Genomic DNA, 5,493 nt, shown 5'->3' on the forward strand with positions numbered 1-5,493 from the left:
TCAGGAAGCAGTATTGGTTCCCCAGGTGTGTGGGGCCCCAAGACTAGGAGTGGTACAGGTCCCACACTAGGTGTAGCGAACAGCGGGGGAGATGGAAGGATGAATGTGGCTTGGGGAGTCAAGGCGTGGAGAGCTGCGCTATAGACTTACCCCAAGAGGCCTGAGGATAGGGGTGCAGGCTAGGAGAGTTAGCCGGTGGTGCAGGTCCAGGGATGCAGGGAGAGGTGAGGGCGGGGCCAGGACCAGAAGCGGTACTCCTGGGTCCCAAGAAAGGCACTAAATTGGTCTGGGTGAGAAGGATCAGGAAGCAGTATTGGTTCCCTAGGTGTCTGGGGCCCCAAGGCTAGTGATGGCGCAGGTCCCAAACTAGGAGTAGAGAACAGCGGGGGAGATGGAAGGGTGAATGTGGCTTGGGGAGTCAAGGTGCGGAGGGCTGCGCTATAGACTTACCCCAAGAGGCCTGAGGATAGGAGTGCCACTACCAGACTTTTAAGGGACTAACAACGTTTCTCCAACTGTTCCATAAAATAAACAGAAGAGATGTGACACACTATCTTGAAAAAAAATCAATATTACCATGATATTAAAACCAGATCAACTCATACGAAGTAAACAAAATAATAGTCTCAATATCCCTGATGAACATAGATGCAAATATTTCAGTAAAATACTGAAAAACCTAGTTGATCAATGCATTAAAATCAAATAACATAATACTTCACATAAGGAGAGACTAAAGGATATAAATCTGATTGTCTTGATAGATGCATGAAAGGTCTTGGGCAAAGTTCAACATCCCTTCACTACTAAAGCCACAAAGAAACTAGGAATAGATGAAACATACCACATTAGAAAATATATATGGCAATCCTAGGCAATATTGTGCTAAATGGGAAAACCGTTAAGAATTTCTACAAAAATCGGTAACAAGACCAGGGATCCACTTTTTCCATTCTTCTTCAGTATAGTATTTGAAGTCAAAGATAAAATAATAAGACAAGAAAGGGAAATATAAGGAATACAATTAGGAAAGGAAGAATTAGAAGCATCACTGTAGGGCTGGAGAGATGGCTCAATGGTTAAGTACACTGGTAGTTCTTGCAGAAGACCTGGGTTCGGATTCTGGCACTTACATGGCAGCTAACAACTGTTCATAACTCCAGTTCCAGGGCATCTGACAGCCTCTTCTGTCCTCCGTGGGCATTGCACAACATGGGTGCACTTATCTACATGCAGGCAATACACGCATACATATAAAAATAATAAATAAATAAAAAAGAAGCATTTCTGTTTGAAGATGATAGGAGTTTATCCACAAGAAATCCTAAAGACTGGAAAGGATTTGTACAAAGGTAACCCATAATAGACTGCTGGTGGGACTGTAAACTAGTGCAGCCACACTCCTGGGTATTTACCAAAGGACGACTCTGGGTCAATATCACAGAGGTACTTTCACATCCCTATTCACTATCACTGATGCATATAATCTATGTAATTTTCAATAGCAGAAAAGTGTATTAGGAAATTGTGATATATGTGTATGTATATAATCAATATACATATATAAAATAGATTTTTTCAGCCATAAAGAGAAATGAGTATTATTTACAGGAAATATGGATGTAATTGGAGATAGCAATATTGAATGATTATCATTTTTTCTTTCACTTGTTGCTAGATTTCATATAGATACATAAAATCATATGCATATGTACATATGACTTGAAAGTACAAATTAAACTGTCTCAGGGATTAAAGGGGTAATGGGAGAATGGAAATATGAGTGAGAAGAAGGTCAAAGAGTAAGGGAGGATATGCTTAGAGTACATCATACAGTGTGTGGAATATTCTGATGTAATATAAATATATGACATTAAATATTACAGCACATAAGTATATGTAACAAATATTGAACAAAGGCCAGGAAAACAAAATTAGTAAAGGATTTCAATTCTTCTTCTTCTTTTTTTTTGGTCTTTTTGAGACAGGGTCTCCCTATAGCCCCAGCTGACCTGGAACTCACTGTGTAGACCAGGCTGGCCTTGAACTCAGAGATCTGCCTGCCTCTGCCTCCTGAGTGCTGGGATTACAGGCGTGTGCCACCACGCCTGGGTCAATTCTTCATTTTAAAAAGTGGCTGAAAATACATAAATTAATAATAATAATAATAATGACAAAAAGGACCAGAACAACACTGTGGAGCAAAGCAATCTAAGAGATATTTACAGAAAATTCCACTTAACATCTGCAAAAAAAAAAAATACTCTCAAGCACACACGTACAAAAACATTCACTAGGGTGGATTACATGATAGGTCACAAAACACATCTTAGTAAAATTCACAAGACAGAGACTATGCCAGGTATATTTTCTGAACAGTGAATTTACACTAGGAATTAGTGGGAGAAAAATAAAAATTCATAAAATAGTCAAATTTAAATACTCTTAAAGAACAAATGCATGAAACAAAAATTGAAAGAAAAGTTAGAAAATATCTTGATAGAAACAGCCGCACCCCCCCACCTACACAAAATTCAATTAAAAATGCATCAGAAATCTTAATTTAAAATCATAAATATTGAAGTTAATAGAGAAAAAAGAGAAAACACTGTAAGGTATAGGCATAGGCCAGAACTTTCTGAGAAGAGTTCAATAATAGAGGAAATAGCCCCAAAGTCTGGTAACTGGGATAACATGAAGCTAAAATTATGCACAAAAATGGAGATTTAGCAAAGAGAACAGACCACAGAATGGGAGCAAATCTTTGGCAGCTCTATCTCATATAGAAGGTGATTATCTAGAATATATAAAGAACTGTAAAAAAATAGAGACAAAAAACCCAAACTGCTAATCAATAAATAAGTTAATGAACTTAACTGAAAGCTCTCAAAAGAAAAAAACACAATTGGCCATTAAATACTTAAGGAAGTGATCAACATTTTTTGGACATCAGAAAATATCAATTAAACCTTCTTTCAGATTTCATCTCTCCCCAATCAAAATTGATATCATCAGAAACAAAACAAAACAAAATAAATGAGGCTTCGGAGATAGCTCAGTGGGTAAAGCGCTCACTGTGCAATCATGAAGATCTGTATCTGGAGCCTCAGGACCCAGGTAAAAACCAAGTGCAGTGGTGGTGTCTGTAAACCTAGCATAAAATGGAGGAAACAGGTGGATTCAGAGGGCTTGCTGGCCATCCAGTCTAGCCAAAGTCATAAGCCTAAAGTTTCGTGAGAGGCCCTGTCTGAAAACATTACATGGAGAGTGATCGACACCAGATGTCAACTTGTGGCCTCCAAACCTGAGGGAGTATATTCCATACACACATGCACACACAAGCATACATTACCCCACCTCATACAAACCAAACGACAATGCATGACAATTGCCCAGTGCTATCAGAAGCTTCTCTGATGAAGGCTGAGCACAACATTAACCTATGGATATAACAGGCAGTTTTACTATATGTTCACTCATGAAAATGATAGTACTAGGTTCCCCCTTAGGGCCTGTAACCTTCCCATTCACCAGCTCTTGATCAGTTTTACAGTCCCTGGTGTGAGTACAATGGAGCAGGCCTGAAATCCAATTAGACAGCTTACCTCCACAATATTCATGCCATATTACACAGATAGGATCATTTTGCTAAGCTGTTTATTGCTATAGCTTACAGAGTTCACAGCTGGATAGAACTGTTCACAAGTTTTCTCCCCCAGTAGCCTGCATAGCACCTTCTGTCACTGTGAAAGTTAGCTACAGAGAGGAAGCTTCCAATTCAGTTCCTACTTCATTTTTCTATACTTTGTGTCCAAAATGTTTGGTGTGTCCAGCAAGGGGGTCTTACCATCAAGTTCTGGTGAACAGCCAAGATCAACGGCAGTAGCCTATATCATGTGGGGGGCTTCTGAGTTCTCCCTTTCCAACAGCTTTTAGGAATACTGTATCCCACATGGTACTCGGATTTTTGCTTAATAACCATGGCTTCTGGGACGAGAATTATTACTCCACACAGGGCATTATACATATATACATATCAAGGTGGTCAAATGGAATATGAAAAATCTGAGTACCAACTTATAATCATTGATGAATCACATACACACACATTTATAACTTTCTAAATGGTAAAAAAATACAAATGCTAGTTTTTCACTTACATAAAATTGTCATCACATCAGATGAGGAAGAGGGTATCGGTGATCTGGTGAAGGTAGTGGACTAGTCTCTTCCAGCCTTTTGCTTCTGCCTTACAGCTTATTCAGTGAACTGTCATCAGTAACACGGCCATGACACAAGCAGCCAATTCCACATGTGTTGCTGATAATGAGCTGAATTGGAATACGGCCAATCTTTTGTTTTCATATAGCCATCATCAAAGATAAGGCTATCTTGTTTCAGGCTGAGTGTATTGGTGCTTTTTCAGGAAGAAGGAATAATTATTTTTACAAATTCGCCTCTAGGTATCATTGCACCTCTCCTGCTGAAATGGTTTCTGTTAATACCCTGTTAGGATTTGACAAAACTCTGAGTCACTGTGCCGTACTCACGAATGCTTTGAAGCAAGGCACACAATCAACAAGTAAGATAAAGCACTCAACTTCTGGGATTCAATAGAATTACTTAAAAGACAAAATGCAAATAATTTGGGGAATAGTAAAATCTCTCACTGGAGATTTAGTTGCCCTACTAGCTATATGCCTTTATAATGTTGAGTCATTCATTCAGGATCTTGTCTGTGCCCTTCACTGGCAACCACTGTGTGAAACAATCTCTCATAATCAGACTAGAGATCCAAGCACAAGAAGTCAAGGTGGCAATGTAAACCACCATTATAAAGGCTGCTAACCTATTCTCAATGTTGTTTCCTTACTGCCTCTATAATATGATCCCCGCTGACTGAGAATTCTGATTTGAACAGAGGGACGATTCTAGCCCAGGACACAACAATTGCTACAATGAATTTTATATTGAAAGTACTTCACTGGTACTCATTTTGCTGAATGAAGAGGTGAAAAATGCTTTGTATTCTTTGTAATAACTTATTCTTACTAGAAAAAGGGTAGTAACAGAGTGAAGACAGAGTGGGATAAGAGTCAGCAGCGGCTGTTTCAAGTTTTCTTCTAACACTGACGTGCTTGAATATAAGTATGGAGAAACCATAGAAATTCAATGCAGGCAGATGACATGCAAGTGAACCCTTTATAATTGAATTCCTATCACCTACCAGACAAAGAGCTTAAAGATACTGAGGTTGTCTCTCAGACCAAAGAGAAATTACAGTGAATAAGTATCACCTATTGCTTTTGATCAGCTGCACATACAAGGATTCTGTGACCACCATTATTTCCTACATTTCACTTATTCCTTTTTCCTATTTATATATGACAAATTTATAACAGATTATTCATTAATTTTTTGGTAAACACAAATCATGACTTTTGGTGCTATAAATACACTTAAAATCATTTTGAAATATATATATATATACTT

Source organism: Nannospalax galili, unplaced genomic scaffold, assembly GCF_000622305.1.
Source record: "Nannospalax galili isolate Female #2095 unplaced genomic scaffold, S.galili_v1.0 scaffold2438, whole genome shotgun sequence".
NCBI classification, from domain to species: Eukaryota; Metazoa; Chordata; class Mammalia; order Rodentia; family Spalacidae; genus Nannospalax; species Nannospalax galili.